The sequence below is a fragment of the Lissotriton vulgaris genome, chromosome 3_1, assembly GCF_964263255.1.
Source record: "Lissotriton vulgaris chromosome 3_1, aLisVul1.2, whole genome shotgun sequence".
Taxonomy (NCBI): Eukaryota; Metazoa; Chordata; class Amphibia; order Caudata; family Salamandridae; genus Lissotriton; species Lissotriton vulgaris.
Genome location: NC_141689.1, coordinates 953,304,459 through 953,323,277, shown reverse-complemented (window position 1 = coordinate 953,323,277; position 18,819 = coordinate 953,304,459).

Genomic DNA, 18,819 nt, shown 5'->3' with positions numbered 1-18,819 from the left:
TCTTGTAAATGACAATTTTTTTTATTTATGTGTTGGTTTTGAAAATAGCGAAATTAATAGCTTTGTCATTTACAATGCCAATACTTTTAACTTTTGCAACTGTGACACCTATAGCATTTGTAATGCAACATGTTTTGTATTTACGTGACTTAGATGTATTGATATTACAAATAACAATGGCTTTTAATTTTTTAAAATAATTAATACTTAAATAAAAGTTATTGGAATTTATAATGGCAATAGCTTAAACTTTTGTAAATAACTTTTGTGAAGATTATGTTCAGTGTATTTTATCGTGACGAAAATCCAAGAACAGAAGTGAAATATTAACATCTTTTTGTGACATTTGTAATAAAGCTTGAAACATTGAGAGAACATATTTGAACCAGTTGTTGTTGAATGGTTGCACAGATTGATGCTGTGGTGGCGCAGAGTGATGTTGTGGTGGCGACGAGTGATGCTGTGGCGTTCAGTGATGCTGTGGAAGCGCATAGGGGTGTTGTGGTACCCCTGAGTGATGCTGTGGTGCCCCTGAGTGATGCTGTGGTGGTGAGATAGATAGAGGGCGATAGACAGCTAGAGGGAGGGCGAAAGATAGATAAAGTGAGGGCGAAAGATAGATAGATAGATAGAGTGAGGGCAATCGATGGATAGAATGATGGTGATAGAGTGAGTGCGATAGATAGACCGATAGATAGAGTGAGGGAGATAGATAGACAGATAGAGTGAGGGCGATAGATAGATAGCTAGATAGATTGAGTGAGTGAGTGCGATAGATAGATAGATGGTGAGTCAAGGGCTTTATTTCGATAATCAAATCTTAAAAAGCAATACATACAATATAAAAGATTCAAAACAGTACATTCTTTAAGATTTCCATAAAAAGATAGCATTTATAAATTAGCTAAAACAGACGCAATTAGTTACTCAGATTAAATAATTAATTTAAGCATTCTTGATCTGATCACCCAGGCCCAATTTAAAAATTTGGCAGTGCCACACACGTATAAGGGCCTAGTGTCGTGTTTTAAAATTCTCAGGGCTACCATACAATGCATCGTATCCAAACCCCTGCAAATAGGCTTTAGCCATCTAGTTCTAGGGGCTTTATAAGCAGGACATTCAAAAAATAAATGAGGAACCGACTCAGTCCTCTGGGGGCAAAAGGCACATGTGGAAATGGTTTGCACCGGGATTTTCTAGGTCGATGTCAGTTCTCTCACTGGTAAAATACCCAATCTAAATTTAATAAACAGGGCCCTGTCTCTAGATTTGAATATTACATCGAGATAGGGTTCCCGAAAAAACACATCCTTTACCAAGATAAAGTCCCTTGAGGATCTACAAAGATCGGGGTTCGAGATTCTCTTCCCCGACAACCAGTCCTAATAAATCCTCTTCAGGGTAGATTTGGGCTGGGCAGTCCTAGAATACCATGACTCCCAAAGTCCTAACTCCCCAAGCAGTGATTTTACATCCCGCAGCCACCCAATCTTTGACCATCCAGGCAGTTCTAATATTTCCCTGAGACCATCTGCATAACTAGAAAGTTCTGGGACTCTCCAAAGGCGAGCCCAGAGAAGCAGAGGGCGCAGCCTTGCCTGGTCCTTGATGAGGCGACATCCCAAATCCAAAAATAGTGGTAAGGTTGGGGTACTGTAAGGGAGGGAAAGTAAATCTTTCAAAAATTTGGATTCTGAGCGTGCTAACTGGCCAACATTCTCCGAACCCCATAGCTCAGCGCTGTACAGGGCCCCACTAACCCCTCTGGCTGAATAAATGTCCAATACAGGAGCTATAGATTGAAACGAAGATGAGCGCTGTTCTTTAAGAAGAGCCCCTACCACCCTTTTATGGCTCAGCAACATCTTTTGAAGGTGTGTTGACCACCTCATACTGTCGGACAGGCGAATGCCCAGATAATCAAATTCTTTGACCCTTTCCAAGTGTACCCGATTTAATAATGGTGGTTTCCCAAGCTTTTTCGGAGGATTGAGGATCAAATATTTAGTTTTATCTGTATTAATTTGAAGGCCCCTTTTCTCACAAAAGATTCGAAAGCTGTCGAGGAGAATTTGTAAGCCCATAGGCAACTTAGAAATGAGCAGGGTGTCATCGGCGAAGAGTAGGGTGGGAACTCTCCTGCCCACCATGGATGGTGAGTCGGACAAATTTTTCCCAGAATATGTTCCACCACTCCGTTCACGTACAACGAGAACAGACTGGGGGCGAGCACACATCCCTGGCGGACACCCCTATTTACCGGTATTTTAGCTGTCTTCTCACCCTGCTTACCCCACCTCACCCGGGCAAAGTTCCCTGAATGGAGCTTGATCACCAAAGATAAAAGATAAATGGGCATACCCAAATCGAGCAGAACCTTTCACAAGTGGCTCCGGGGGACAAGATCGAACGCCGTCCGTAAATCAATAAAGGTGAGATAAAAACTGCCTTTACCCAAAATGACCACTTTCCAATACAGGAGCATCAGTCTGAAGGTTTGCTCGATGGTCCCAGTACCCGACCTAAACCCAGCCTGCAGGTCTGAAAGAATTTTATTTTCCTAAATCCACTGGAGTACTCTCCCCAGAACCACCTTCCCTGCCACCTTCTGGGACGAGTCAATTAGGCTTATAGGCCTATCATTTGCTGGGTCGTCCCTATCCCCCTTCTTAAAGATAGGAATGACCTCAGCACCCATCCATGAGTCAGGAAGGACTGCACCACAATAGGAAGCATTGAGCAATGAAGACATAAGTAGCCCCCATTCAGTCAAATTTAAACAGAACAAATCCCCGGGTACCCCATCCGGACCCGATGCTTTGTGGGGTACTAGAGAAGAAATTACCCTCTCCACCTCCTTTGGTGTAAAGGATTGGATTTCACTAAACTCAGCCGGACTCATTGAAGGCAGGACAAAACAACCCGCCGAAGTCGGACTGGGAGGAGGAGTAGTGCTTAAAGAAGTGGTTGAACCACACCTCCTCCGGAATATTGCGAGTTAGCAAGGAGTCGACCAGCCTATTTCTTGACCTAACTAAATTACAAAAACCCCTCGAGTCCCTCCCAGCACTAGCCTCTTTCAGGTCTAACCAAAACTGGTCACCCACTCTTTTTTGGCATTGTTAATGGCATTTTTATAAGCCTTCCTGGCCACCCCAATCCTCTCCGGACTCTTAGACCTTACTGCTTCAATCAAGACCCTTTTCGCCCTCCGACATTCCTGAGAATACCATCCATGGGACCCTCTAGATTCTCTACACAACCTCCTTGGATGATCCTCATTGCGAATCACAAAAAGCTCACCAAGAGCATCAATAGTGTTACAAAAAAGGGAGGAAACAGATGAGTAAGTAAAGGGACTACCACCAAGACTAGTCATAGCCTTGGACATAATCATGCCTATATATAGGTTCCTTTTTTCAAGAATGCTGAATATGATTATTTAGGGGATACTGCTGATCAGAACTATAAAAAGTAAACATGACCCTGTCTTAGGCAATAATCTGTATTAAACCTTATTTACCTTAGGTCACTGCTTTGTAAAACAGACTTTCCATCTACCAAATATGATGCCTAACACATGAAGAAACACTCTAAAGTGAGATTCTATGTAAGTAGCCTTTAAATTAGCTGAGTAAGCCAAATACTCACAGCTACAATATAATTGAACTTACAATATATCTCTGCAACTGTTCTTTACAGAATCATCAGTTGCGAACAATAAAGGGTCACCAAATAGAACACTCCTTTCTCTGAGATATAATGTAAGTATAATATAGAATCAATGCAAAGGCTAGACACCCCTGTAGTTTAACTATACTGATAAATCTATCCCTTTAATCATCTTTTCAGAGCTTTCATTTAAGAACTCATAAGAAATTGTCAACCAGAATAGCCTATATTCACTGTTTTAGGTATGTTCTCAGACTGACTTTGTTGATGCATTTAATTATGTAACACTAGAAAGTTGTTCCTCCCTTTCATTCTCTCTTCTTTCTTCCCCCCCCCCCTACGTGATAACAATGGAAATATATCCCGATGCAGTAGTAAAAAACGTATTGTATAAAGAATGACATCATGTAGAGCCAACAGACTTGCTCGATAACTGTGTAAAGTCGATGTATGTGTTTTTATCTTGTTTGAAATTGTTATGTACAAAATTGTAAATAGCCTTTTTTTATATGTACTTTTGTAGCCCTGAAGAAATCCCTGGTTGGGACGAAACGCGTTGGCGGTTCCAAAAGTGATGCTGTCAAAAGTTTTTAAAGATTGAATAATAAAGAATAACTGAAACTGAACATCGACTTGCTCGTGAAACTAGATCCTTTTTGAACCATTCTTAGTTACAAATTGTGTTTAAAGTGTGCTGGGCTATTATGTGCTGTTAAATTGTTGAAGGTTAGGTTCTTTGAATCTGCCTTTAATTTGTGGAGAAGTGTGGCTCAATGATTAGAGCGGCAGACCCTGATGCAGAGGTCTAGCCCGGGACCAGGGTTCAATTCCCCGCCTCAGCGGGTCTTGGGCTCAAAATTCCACGTACCTGATAATTCTCGCCTCGGTGCCTATTCCAATCATGGAGTCCCACTCTGCAACTCTGGGCAATAGCTTGCTTAATCTCCACAACGGCCCCCACAACGCTAAGGATGCCTGGCCTCCACCTTGGGGGTGCCCAGGAGTGGACGCCTCACAGGGAAAGCCAGGAGGGGTTCCACAGCGGTATTCGTACAAGCGCCTTGAGACCCTTGCGGGTGAGTAGTGCGCTATACAAGTATCAATTTACAATTTATTTACAATTTAATTTGAGGGAGTATAGGGAATTGTGCTTCCAGCCCGTTGTTTGCACCTTTTTTTTTCACCAAAACTGATAGGGACTTTTAAGACTAGTGCTGGCACCTTATGCTTTGATTCCCATCTTCTTGTTTTTGGACATAATCATGCCTATTCCCTGGACCTTTCCCTCATCCAAACTGACCTTTTGCCACTTAAGACGCCTCCCACAGTTTGCCGGACAGACTTCACCAGATGTTCGCAAGACTGGAACTTCCCGTAAACGGGGAAGAGCCGTCAACATGGGCAAAAGCGACAGGGAAAGTGGATTAGGAACGCTTTCTATAGAAGGAATTACAGCCATATCGGACATAAAAGCCCAAAGCTTATAATCCAATAGAAAATAATCTATTCTAGATGAGTTTAGTCATCAATGGAGAGCACACCGCTAGCCCCTCCTCCGGATCGCCCCTCGGGACTCTGGTACTTGCAGTTCTTTAGTGGATCACCCAGGTGTGTGCAAGTCGGTACTTGTAGGACTGATGAATCTCTAGACCCGATACATGTCCCGGGTTTTAGGATATCGCCCGAGACACGTCTCGGGTTTCGGGATAACTTCCCTCATCAGTAGAGAAAGATCGTTAGGGGTGGAAGAGAAGGCCGCCACACAACAGTCAAAGGCCTCGATGCCAGAACCGGCCCGCAGGTGCATCTTCCAAGAGCCCGTCGGCCCAAAGCTCAAGGGAGCCGTATTGTGTTTAGTCATCAATGGAGAGCACACCGCTAGCCCCTCCTCCGGATCGCCCCTCGGGACTCTGGTACTTGCAGTTCTTTAGTGGATCACCCAGGTGGGTGCAAGTCGGTACTTGTAGGACTGATGAATCTCTAGACCCGATACATGTCCCGGGTTTTAGGATATCGCCGGGTTTCGGGATAACTTCCCTCATCAGTAGAGAAAGATCGTTAGAGGTGGAAGAGAAGGCCGCCACACAACAGTCAAAGGCCTCGATGCCAGAACCGGCACGCAGGTGCATCTTCCAAGAGCCCGTCTATTCTAGATGAGTGGCCAACCCTATTAAAAGTATGCGAACCATAAGGGTCCGACTTGGATCTGCCATTAGCTGCCCTTAAGCCATTCAGCTGCATAGCACGTTTGGACCATCTTTTTATGGATGCTAATGCTAAAGGTGGAATGCCCCTCCTCATATCCTCCTCTGCTATCCAAAGGGTATCATCTGCTGTAAGGGGCTCGAGCGTGCAGTTAAGGTCACCAGCAACCAAAACGTATATGTTGGAAGTACACAAGCTGAGATCTTGTTCCAACCTCAATATGATGGGAGAGGACCAGTCCCTACAGCCGCCTCTGGCATAGATGTTGAAAATTTCCAAAGACCGGCCTTTAAAGGAACCACTAAGAGAAAGTCTCATTAAATCAGGTGACAAGGAAACACACTGCCTAACATCAAGCCCTATTTAAATGCTGACCCAAATAAGTAGGCCCCCCCGAGGGACAGCCTTTCCCTGAAATAGAGGGAGTAGCCGGAACAAAGTGGGAGGTATACCCTACCTTATAACAAGGCTCGAGGCACCAAGTCTCCTGAAAAATACTTATTCCAAAAGGACTCCATGAACAGATTCCAGTCCGGATGATCTAAATTCTTGGTAATCCCCGCTATGTTCCAACTGACTCTTTTCAGGGGAGTAACAATTTTTCCATGATCCAATTGCAACTGAGAAATTATAGGAGGTACAACACCAGACACAGAAGCAGAAGCTGCGTCCCCCAACGCTGCACAATTACTCTCCAAATGTTCCAAAACCAAAGCATTCTTGCTAAAAGTACCAGAAAACTGAGTGGGCACAGGAGCAGGGGGTGAAAGGGACATTAGTCCATCCCTAATCTGCACCATAGAGCAACTCACAGGCCTAACTAAAGGGCATGTGATCTCCCCTCTGTGTGGGAAAGAGCTACCGGTCAACAATCCCATCTCGGCCACTGAGGTGCAGGCCCAACAGAGTGTGAAAACAAGCTATGAGGAGGAAGTTTGTGGTTGGAATGCACCTTGAACCTACCCCCCCAATATCTCATATTATCTAACTGCGGGAAGGCTTGACGAGGGTAAAAGTAGTTTAGCTCATGTGTGTTGATTCCAGATTTACCATCTTTGAGAAAATGATTACAGATAAAAGCAGCTACTCTGGCATCCTTGAAGTTTACTATTATACAATCTCCCCTCAGGTCTTTTGGCCTAGCACCCAGCCAACTAACCCGTCTAACATGGAGAATAAGACCATCCAGAAAACTGGGTAACGGTCTATGTTCCCTCATCCAGAACGTGGTCTTATTTTTTAGTTCACCATAGGATTCATGTTTGCCAGGCTCCAACACAGGAACCCCGGTCAAAACCACAACAAAGGGTTGGCAATCAGGGGGGAGATAAGCAAGGGGAGTAGTAATGTTAGAACCCCTCTACCCACTGTCGGTGTGTTAGGGAGAGGAACTGGAATTTGGGTGGGCCCCCCATTGGCTCGCTTGCTGTTTGCTCCAGAAGACGAGCTATGTATAGAACTAGATTTATCAAAACCCAAAGGCCTTTTGGCCGTAGTGCGAGAGTTGGTAGTATTTGCAGGGACTGTTGGTTGATCATGGGCACTAGGAACAGCTTTTCCAGGAAGGCCGGATGTAGACCCTAAGGGAGATACTGCTGTACTCACAACAGGGCCCCCCACCTCCCCCCAGCATTTGGATTTGATCAGACACATTTGCCTGAATAGAAGTACTCTGAGGAGACGAAGTCACCACCTGCCCAGCTTCCCTGGTTTTGAAGTGAAGTTTTATAAGGGATTTGAGAGAAAAGAAGTTGTCCCTGGTGGTTTGTTCAAAACTATCCAGCCTCTCTTCCAAACCCTTTACTCTTTGCAGGACTGGAAGGATCTGGTATTTCATAAGATGCTCAATCTGAGCCAAGGAGAGAATATCAGGATCGGGACCTGTAACAGGGTGGGGCCCTGTAGAAGTATGGACATGCGGGCTTAAGGCGCGATGTTTGCTCAATAAACCAGAAAACGGCTCACCCATCCAACCCTCTGGACTCTTAAGACCCTCGTTTACCTCCCTGCCCTGCACCACTTTACCCGTATTCCTCTTAGGGCAAGTTCTAGGCTTTTTTGAAGGTTTGGTGGTTCTCCCTTTTCTTGGGCTTATTGTACGTTTCCTTTTGGAAGCAACTAAACCAACCGACATCTTCGAAGCTATTTCATTACCAACAAGGGACTCTTTTTGCTGGGTAGGCGGACACAAGGGGACCAGGGGTACAACTGACTCAACCGTCCTTTCTACAGGAATTGGGGCAGTGAGAACCTTGGGCTTTAGAGTAGCAGACAACCCATCCAAACTTTTCCTTATAGCAGCGATTCTATGGTCATCAACCCCTGGGGAATCCAAAATCGAAGCCTCAGTCACCTGAACAGGGGAAGTGGCTAAACCTATAGGACCCAAAGATGAGCGTTTGTTGGAGAGAGGCTCGCGGGAAAGTCAACGCTAAGTGATAGCAATCTCCTTCTCGATAACCGAGAACGCCCTTGTAATAAACTGGTCCATTGTCCCGCTAATGGAACCACCCACCCCCTTCAGCACTTTTCCTGAACGTGTTGACATCAGAAACAACTAGAATAGGGAGGGGTTAAGGAGAACAAACTAGCTATCGCCCCAAAAATAGATCTATAATATAACAAGCAGTGAGTCAATAATAGTAGCAATGGCCCAAAACAGACATGTACAGCCAGAAAATGGCAGGGAGTGGCCCAGTCCAGTCTCCTAGGTCCTCTGAGGGCTTCAGAGGGCCCGCCCTTTGCCCGGGCTTAGCCCGGCTCGCCCCGCGCTTGTCCCGCGCTGCGGAACACAAAGCCAATTATATAGGTGGGGTGACGGCTTGGGGGCGGGGCTGACAGGGGGCGCAGACCAGGTGGTTATGGCCGTGCAGGACTCCTGGGAGAGCGGGTCCCTGCAGCGCAGCGCCTCTCCCCTGTCACTATTAGCATAGAAACAATGGCCCAACCCGAAATCGATTATTAGCTCAATGAATCAGTACTCACAGTTAATCATTTTTTGTGACTGCATAGGTGTTTACAGTTAATCACCTCTTATAGATTTTATCAAACAACTTAGAAATGCATCCACCTTAGAAAAATTAATTTATTCAAAAAGGGAGTTTTTGAATTACTCCAACACAGCGAGAAAGTTTCATATATACATTAATAAAAAAATTTTTCAACAACGGACGGTAACAAAGAGGGCAGCGTGCTTCTATACAGGTGCCGGAAAAACAGAAGGAAAAAGTGATTTTGATAGAAAGTCGGCTCTCACTGCTCAAGTCAGGGGCTCTTCACGAAGAGCCCCTGACTTGAGCAGTCGCCGCCAGGAGAGCCACAGTCCCGTGCCCTTAACTGCCGGGTGAGACCTTCTCGTCTGTCGTGAACAACTTAAAGTGAGAGCCGACATTTCGTAAGGAACCCCAGCGCATTTATTGAGCCTCGTCCAGATTCACCAAGATGCCTGTACATGAACACCAAAAGTAACGGATTAAATCGTATATGTCACTTTTGATAACATCAACTGAATAACTTTGGTGGAAGGCCAACGACCACTAATTCGATACCGAAGGAGTGAGACTGTGATTAATCAGTCGTTTATAACCATCCAGATGTAGGAGGTTCGTGATCAGCCCACTAAAGAAATTTTTGGGCCCACAGCTTTATTAACCACGGTACGGAGTGCTTTTGTGCCACACACGTCCTGAGGAAGACCCGCAGGTCGAGGTCCCCAGCTACCCTAGTACCACCAGACGGGTCGAAACGTCGACGCAAAAACTCCCAAAAATAGGACCACTACCGTTTTCAAACATTATACATGCCAGTAAAAGAATGTATAAATGTTAAAAGAGAAATAAGCAATCAGTGGCCTTAGTACATAATTTTGCTGTTTTTTGTACAGCACTGTGTTTTTTCAATTTTACAAATAACCCTATGTCACTATTCCGTTGAGGCTTACACCCTTTCTATCAAAATCACTTTTCCTTCTGTTTTTCCGGCACCTGTATAGAAGCACGCTGCCCTCTTTGTTACCGTTCGTTGTTGAAAATTTTTTTTATTAATGTATATATGAAACTTTCTCGCTGTGTTGGAGTAATTCAAAAACTCCCTTTTTGAATAAATTAATTTTTCTAAGGTGGATGCATTTCTAAGTTGTTTGATAAAATCTATAAGAGGTGATTAACTGTAAACACCTATGCAGTCACAAAAAATGATTAACTGTGAGTACTGATTCATTGAGCTAATAATCGATTTCGGGTTGGGCCATTGTTTCTATGCTAATATTGACTACCCAGGTCCAACAAAACCGTTTTGGGTTACCCCATTTTTTATAATGGTCTCCCCTGTCACAGCTGTTCCTCCCCTCCGGCTCCTAAAGTCCTCAATCAGCGTCTCCACCAGCCGATCCAAACAATGTGGTTGTGAGTGTGTGTGGTTTTGTGTGTGTGTGTGTGTGTGGTTTTGTGTGTGTGTGAGGTTTTGTGTGTGTGTGGTTTTGTGTGGTTGTGTGTGTGTGGTTGTGTGTGTGCGGTTGTGTGTGCGGTTGTGTGTGTGGTTGTATGTGTGGTTGTGTGTGTGGTTGTGTGTGGTTGTGTGTGTGGTTGTGTGTGTGGTTGGGTGTGGTTGGGTGTGTGTGGTTGGGTGTGTGTGGTTGGGTGTGTGTGGTTGGGTGTGTGTGGTTGGGTGTGTGTGTGGTTGGGTGTGTGTGTGGTTGGGTGTGTGAGGTTGGGTGTGTGGTTGGGTGTGTGGTTGGGTGTGTGTGGTTGGGTGTGAGGTTGTGTGTGAGATTGGGGGGGTGTGGTTGGCTGTGTGGTTGGCTGTGAGATTGTGTGTGTGGTTGTATGTGTGTGTGTGCATGGTTGTATGTGTGTGCGTGTGCGGTTAGAGAAATATGTATGTGGAAGAGAGCAGCAAATCAGCACAGCAGAAGAGAACAGGGAGTTAAAGAAGGAGGCGGGTGGAAGTAAATAGCAGATCGGCACAGGAGAAGAGAACAGGGAGTTAGAGAAAGAGTCGGGTTGAAGAGAACAGGCGATTAGCACAGGAGAAGAGAACAGTGAGTTAATGAAGGAGGCGGGTTGAAGAGAACAGGAGATTAGCACAGGAGAAGAGAACAGTGAGTTAATGAAGGAGGCGGGTGGAAGAGAGCAGCAGATCAGCACAGGAAAAGGAAACAGGGAGTTAAAGAAGGAGGTGGGGTGGAAGAGAGCAGCAGATCAGCACAGGAGAAGAGAACGGGGAGCTAGAGAAGGAGGCAGTGGAAGAGAGCAGCTGATCAGTACTTGAGAAGAGAAGAACAGGGAATTAGAAAAATGTGGGTGGAAGAAAGCAGCAGATCAGCACAGCAAAAGAGAACAGGGAGGTAAAGAAGGAGGCGGTGGAAGAGAGCAGCAGATCAGCACGGAAGAAGAAAACAGGGAGTTAGAGAAAGAGGCGGTGGAAGAGAACAGCAGATTAGCACAGAAGAATAGAACAGGGATTTAAAGAAGGAGGCGGGTGGAAGAGAGCAGCAGATCAGCACAGCAAAAGAACAGGGAGGTAAAGAAGGAGGCGGTGGAAGAGAGCAGCAGATCAACACAGGAGAAGAGAACAGGGAGTTAAAGAAGGAGGCGGGGTGGAAGAGAGCAGCAGATCAGCACAGAGAGTTAGAGAAAGAGGCGGTGGAAGAGAACAGCAGATTAGCACAGAAGAATAGAACAGGGATATAAAGGAGGCGGCAGGTGAAGAGAGCAGCAGATCAGCACAGCAAAAGAGAACAGGGAGTTAGAGAAAGAGGCGGGTGGAAGAGAACAGCAGATCAGCACAGGAGAAGAGAACAGGGAGTTAGAGAAAGAGGCGGGTGGAAGAGAACAGCAGATCAGCACAGGAGAAGAACAGGGAGTTAAAGAAGGAGGTGGGTGAAATAGAGCAGCAGATCAGCACAGGAGAAAAGAATAGAACAGTGAGTTAGAGAAGGAGGTGAGGTGGGAGAGAGCAGCAGATCAGCAGAAGTTAACAGGGAGTTAGAGAAGGAGGCGGATGGAAGAGAGCAGCAGATCAGCACAGCAGAAGAGAACAGGGAGTTAAAGAAGGAGGTGGGGTGGAAGAGAGCAGTAGATCAGCACAGGAGAAAAGAACAGGGAGTTAAAGAAGGAGGTGGGGTGAAAGAGAGCAGCAGATCAGCACAAGAGAAGAGAACATGGAGTTAGTGAAGGAGGCGAGTGGAAGAGAGCAGCAGATCAGCACAGGAGAAGAGAAGAGAACAGGGAGTTAGAGAAGGAGGTGAGGTGGAAGAAAGCAGCAGATTAGCACAGCAGAAGAGAACAGGAAGTTAAAGAAGGAGGTGAAGTGGAAGAGAGCAGCAGATCAGCAGAAGTTAACAGGGAGTTAAAGAAGGAGGTGGAGGGGAGCAACAGATCAGCACAGAAGAAGAGAAGAGAACAGGGAGATGGAGAAGGAGGCGGGTGAAAGAGAACAGCAGATCAGCACCGGAGAAGAGACCAGGGAGTTCGAGAAGGAGGCAGGCGATAGATAGATAGAGTGAGGGCGATAGATAGAGTGAGGGCGATAGATAAATAGAGTGAGGGTGATAGATAGAGTGAGGGCGATAGATAGATAGCTACAGGGCGATAGATAGAGGGCGATAGATAGCTAGAGGGCGATAGATAGATGGGGATAGATAGAGTGAGGGCGATAGAGTGAGGGCGATAGATAGAGTGAGGGCGATAGATAGAGTGAGGGCGATAAATGGAGTGAGGGCGATAGATAGAGTGAGGGTGATAGAGTGAGGGCGATAGAGTGAGGGCGATAGACAGCTACAGAGCGATAGATAGAGGGCGATAGATATCTAGAGGGCGATTCTTAGATAGATAGATGGCGATAGATAGAGTAAGGGCGATAGATAGAGTGAGGGCGATAGATAGATAGATATATAGAGTGAGGGCGATAGATAGAGAACGATAGATAGAGTGAGGGCGATAGATAGAGGGCGATAGATAGAGGGCGATAGAGTGCAATAGATAGAGTGAGAGCGATATATAGATAGAGTGAGGGCGATAGATAGATTGAGGGCGACAGAGATAGCTAGATAGATATATAGAGTGAGGGCGATAAATAGATAGAGTGAGGGCGATAGATAGATACAGTGAGGGTGATAGAGTGAGGGCGATAGAGTGAGGGCGATAGATAGATAGATACATAGAGTGACGACGATAGATAGAGTGAGGCAGATAGATCGATAGATAGATTGATAGATAGAGAGTGAGGGCGATAGATAGAGTGAGGGCGATAGACAGATAGATAGAGTGAGGGCGATAGAGTGAGGGCAATAGATAGAGTGAGGGTGATAGATAAATGTGTGTGGTTGTGTGTGGGGTTGTGTGTGTGGTTGTGTGTGTGGTTGTGTGTGTGGTTGTGTGTGTGTGTGGTTGTGTGTGTGCGTGGTTGTGTGTGAGCACAGGAGAAGAGAAGAGTGAGTTAGAGAAGGAGGCAGGCGATAGATCGATAGAGTGAGGGCGATAGAGATTCTATGATATATTGGTATGAAAGAATGAAAGATGGGTGTGAACTAGGATATACTGTGGTTTCCAGGGATTTCCCTTTCTGGCTTTAATTGTCGTGAGTACCCTGTTCCCTGGAACAAGTGGGGTCTTCTCTCTTTCATTGAAATGAGAAATAACAATAAAGCATACATGCAAACTGTGACTACATGCCTGCTTTTCTCAATATTTCACTTCAAAACTATGCAACTGTATTTGTTTAACGGGTTTTGATTTGTATAGGGTCAATGGAAATTCCACAAGGTTGTCCCTGTCCCCCCAGGATTTTAGTGTCTCCTACGCGCCTGGGAAGGAGGACGCTGAAGGAGCAATGCAAGAACTGCAGCGGAGCTGACTCTCCCGGGCTGCAGTTACTTGAAAGAGAACACAGGCTGAGCTTGGTGGAACTTGAGGGCGGAGGCCAGTAGATTACACTGGAGAAGACAGAGAGATCCTGGGCGCGGTGATTGTAGGTGCTGCTGGGGGTGAGGCCCAGCGGGTGCCTCCCACCTGCGTGGGCATGCTGCTAAATTGGTGGGATCAAAGCACTCGACTGGCAATCGCTGGGCGGTACCTGGTCCAGGTGGCGAGAAGCACACACAGGCCTGCATTGTTGCTGAGTTGGCCGACGAGTTCCCATAGATCGCAATTGAGCCAAGGGTGTAATCGGCACTGTGGAGGTGCGCTGAGCGCCTGACATGCAGCTCACAGCCCAATAGCTGTTCCTGGAGTAAATGAAGCGATACAAAAGGGGATGATGGACGGAGCGTTTGAACAAATCAAACACTCACCCCCAGTCAACTGATCTGGGTTTAATCCATCACCATTCTTTAGTTCACTCAGCCACCCCAGTTCAGACATGGCTATATGCAAATCAGTCTGACCCTGTGCCTCATGGGAACAGTGCAGCCCGAACTGCCAAGCCATGTCTTCCCTGGACCGGAAACAAGCATCCTGGGACCGGTTTCGGATGCATAATCCTCATCAGCCAGGCTATCTTGAATCCAGTGGCCAAGTGAACAAGGGACTCACGTCTGAGCATACCCTGCCACACTTAGGGCGAACAAAGCGATACAAAAGGGGATGATGGACGGAGCGTTTGAACAAATCAAACACTCACCCCCAGTCAACTGATCTGGGTTTAATCCATCACCATTCTTTAGTTCACTCAGCCACCCCAGTTCAGACATGGCTATATGCAAATCAGTCTGACCCTGTGCCTCATGGGAACAGTGCAGCCCGAACTGCCAAGCCATGTCTTCCCTGGACCGGAAACAAGCATCCTGGGACCGGTTTCGGATTCATAATCCTCATCAGCCAGGCTATCTTGAATCCAGTGGCCAAGTGAACAAGGGACTCACGTCTGAGCATACCCTGCCACACTTAGGGCGAACAAAGCGATACAAAAGGGGATGATGGACGGAGCGTTTGAACAAATCAAACACTCACCCCCAGTCAACTGATCTGGGTTTAATCCATCACCATTCTTTAGTTCACTCAGCCACCCCAGTTCAGACATGGCTATATGCAAATCAGTCTGACCCTGTGCCTCATGGGAACAGTGCAGCCCGAACTGCCAAGCCATGTCTTCCCTGGACCGGAAACAAGCATCCTGGGACCGGTTTCGGATTCATAATCCTCATCAGCCAGGCTATCTTGAATCCAGTGGCCAAGTGAACAAGGGACTCACGTCTGAGCATACCCTGCCACACTTAGGGCGAACAAAGCGATACAAAAGGGGATGATGGACGGAGCGTTTGGAGTAAATGATACAGCCTATATGAATAGCACAAGGCTGGCAGACAGAGCGGGTTGCAGACAGATGGAGCGGCAGAGTAGTGCTCTTCCTGGAGAGACAAAGGAGAACTGCGGCAGCACCTTTGATTCAAAAGATAAATGAAAATGAATTTTTAAAAAAAGCATTTGCAATGCATTGGGTCTCGCATTAGGAAAGTTTGAGCTATTGGTATTGTAAATGACAAATTTTATATTTATGTGTTGGTTTTGAAAATAGCTAAATTAATAGCTTTGTCATTTACAATGCCAATAGTTTTAACTTTCGCAAATGTGACACCTATAGCATTTGTAATGCAATATGTTGTATTTACGTGACTTAGATGTATTGATATTACAAATAGCAATGGCTTTTATTTTTTTTATAATTAATACTTAAATAAAAGTTATTGTAATTTATAATGGCAATAGCTTAAACTTTTGTAAATAACTTTTGTGAAGATTATGTTCAGTGTATTTTATTGTGACGAAAATCCAAGAACAGAAGTGAAATATTAATATCTTTTTGTGACATTTGTAATAAAGCTTGAAACATTGAGAGAACATATTTGAACCAGTTGTTGTTGAATGGTTGCACAGATTGATGCTGTAGGGGCTCTGAGTGATGTTGTGGTGGCGACGAGTGATGCTGTGGTAGCGCATAGTGATGTTGTTGTGCCCCTGGGTGGTGCAATAGATAGAAGGAGGGCGATAGAGGAAGGGCGATAGATAGATAGAGGGAAGGCGATAGATAGATAGAGGGAGGGTGATAGATAGAGGGAGGGCGATGGAGGGAGGGAGGGTGATAGATGGAGGGAGGGCGATACATGGAGGGAGGGAGGGCGCTGGAGGGGGGGAGGGCAGTAGAGTGAGGGCGGTAGAGTGAGTGCAGTAGATGGAGGGTGTGAGGGCGGTAGAGTGGTAGAGTGAGGGCGGTAGAGTGGTAGAGTGAGGGCGGTAGAGTGGTAGAGTGAGGGTGGTAGAGTGAGGGCGTGAGGGTGGTAGAGTGAGGGCGGTAGAGTGAGGGGCGTGAAGGTGGTAGAGTGAGGGTGGTAGAGTGAGGGCGGTAGAGTGAGGGCGGTAGAGTGGTAGAGTGAGGGCGGTAGAGTGAGGGCGGTAGAGTGAAGGCGGTAGAGTGGTAGAGTGAGGGCGGTAGATTGAAGGCGGTAGAGTGGTAGAGTGAGGTCGGTAGAGTGGTAGTGTGAGGTCGGTAGAGTGGTAGAGTGAGGACGGTAGAGTGAGGGCGGTAGAATGAGGGCATGAGGGCAGAAGAGTGAGGGTGGTAGAGTGGTAGAGTGAGGGCGGTAGAGTGAGGGCGGTAGAGTGGTAGAGTGAGGGCGGTAGAGTGAGGGCGGTAGAGTGGTAGAGTGAGGGTGGTAGAGTGGTAGAGTGAGGGCGGTAGAGTGGTAGAGTGAGGGTGGTAGAGTGATGGCGGTAGAGTGGTAGAGTGAGGGCGGTAGAGTGGTAGAGTGAGAGAAAAGAAATCTAGGGTCGAAGCCTAACCACCGCCCTTCTCACAGAAATAGCATGTTTTACGTAATTGCCAACTCATGTGGATAGCAGGAACACATATTTGAAAGGTTGCTTCTACAATAAAAGAGAAACAATTTGTTTCCCACTCAGCCACGTCAAAACATGCAAACAAGTCCCGTAAAAAAACAAGGATGGAGAAGAAACAGCGGCATAGGGGTAAAGTACGGTTGAAAAAGAACATACAAAAAACGAGACAAAAAGACAGGAAGTGCAGGTTGGTGGAAGAAAGCGGGACGAGGTGGAATCGAGGCTAGGCATCTGTACGTGTCATTTCCATGTGGGGCTGTCGCAGGTATGCAAGGTCACGGGTAAGTCATACTCATGCCACAGTAAAATAGGTACAACTACATCAGGGCATCCTTGTTTATCAGCGCATCCCTGTTACTGGCCAGGCACAGACGGAAAGGGATGAAAGGAGTACCATTAGGACGATCGGCTCGCATCAGCTTTCTCCAGGGAAAAACGGAGTCGAGTAGGAGTCAGAGGCCGGATTACTTACGGAAGTAGGGAGTAGGGCAACAGGTGCAGCAGGGAGAGTGGGAGAAGGAGCAGGGGGACAGAGAGGGAAAGAGCAGGAGAGCTGCACATGGGAGGGAAGGCAGAGCAGGTATGAGCAAACAGGGACAGGGCAGAACTAGAAAGGGGGATTAGAAAGGGACGTGAGTGTCCGGGGGCAGGGAGAGCAAGTAAGGAGAAGAAAGAGCAAGTAAAGACGGGAAGGCATACGGAGGCGGGAGAGCAAGTTGAGGCATTGAAGAACACAAACCAGTGAACTGTAAGGGCAGGGATTCCAAGTAGGGACAGGGAGTGCAAAAGGGACAGGTGGGGATTGGTAGGTGGAAAGCGGGGACGTGCACACGGCGACAGTGAAGCAAGCAGGGCAGAGAAACCAGGAAGAGACAGAGGAGGGTCATCGAAAGCAAGGAACGACAGAGGAGGGCCAGAGAAAGGAAACAACGACAGGACAGGGAATCAGGGACAGGGCAAGCAATCTGGGGAAAGCATTGAAAGCAACCAGGGATAAAGGATCGTCAGAGAAGGCAAGAAGGGGCAGAAGAGTGTTGGAGGAAGCAAGCAAGAATCTGGGGCAAGCAGGGGCAGGCGAAACAAGCAGGGTCAGAGAAAGTCACCCAAAAAATGGACATATTAGGTTTACAGAAATCAAGCTAGGACGGTGGAGGGTCAGAGAAAGCAAACAGTGACAGGGCAAACAATTAGAGGCTGGGCAAGGAATCAGCGGCAAGCAGGGACAGAGGAGACGCAAAAAAAGCAAAAAGGGAAAAAGAAGAGTCAGAGAAAGCAAACAATGACAGGGCAAACAATTAGGGACTGGGCAAGGGATCTGGGGCAAGCAGGGACAGGCGAAACACGCAGGGACATAAGAGGGTCAGAGAAAGTACAAGGTTTCAGCAGATGCAAACAGCTTTTCTTTTAGGGAGAATTGTACTTCTGCAACCACAAGTTCTGAGAATACTTCATAAGAAATGCACAATCAAGGTAGAAGAAATGGGATTTCTTGGTACCCGTTACCGGGGCTTATATTTGGAGTCCTTCTGCACAGACCACAATAAAGCGGTTGGTCTCAAGGCACTTTTTAAAAATCTGTGAAGAATAAAAAAAAACCCTCGCCGAAACTGCATACATTCTTTCAAGAATAAGCTACACTAAAAACTATGGAAGAATTCAAGCCATATGCTTATTAAGTAAACCTATGAAAAATGCGAATTTCTTTCTGGGCACACAACTCTAGGTTAAGTCCTGGGAAATTGCACCAACTGCATTCTTTTCCAAAGCGGACCGAAAGAACTGTGGTGAATTCGACCCGAGTAAGTGGGGAAGAGGGGGTGGAATATAATAGTTCAACTACCCATCTTCCCTCCCCCAGTAAGACTTAATATGCCTATTAAGCAAACGTGAGCTGCTTTGTGGAGTAAAAAGGAAAAGTATCATCATAAACTGTCTCAAGAGATCCAAACGGATTTCTTGATCGGACAGACTTGACAGAGTGTGCTTCAGAGAAAGCAGCAAACAAGTTTCAGAACTTCTATTTCTCAGAAAGTGTACGCTCGCCCAGGACTCCTTTCCTTTCTGTGGTCACTTTTCCATCAATACCAATCAAACCTTATGTAATCTG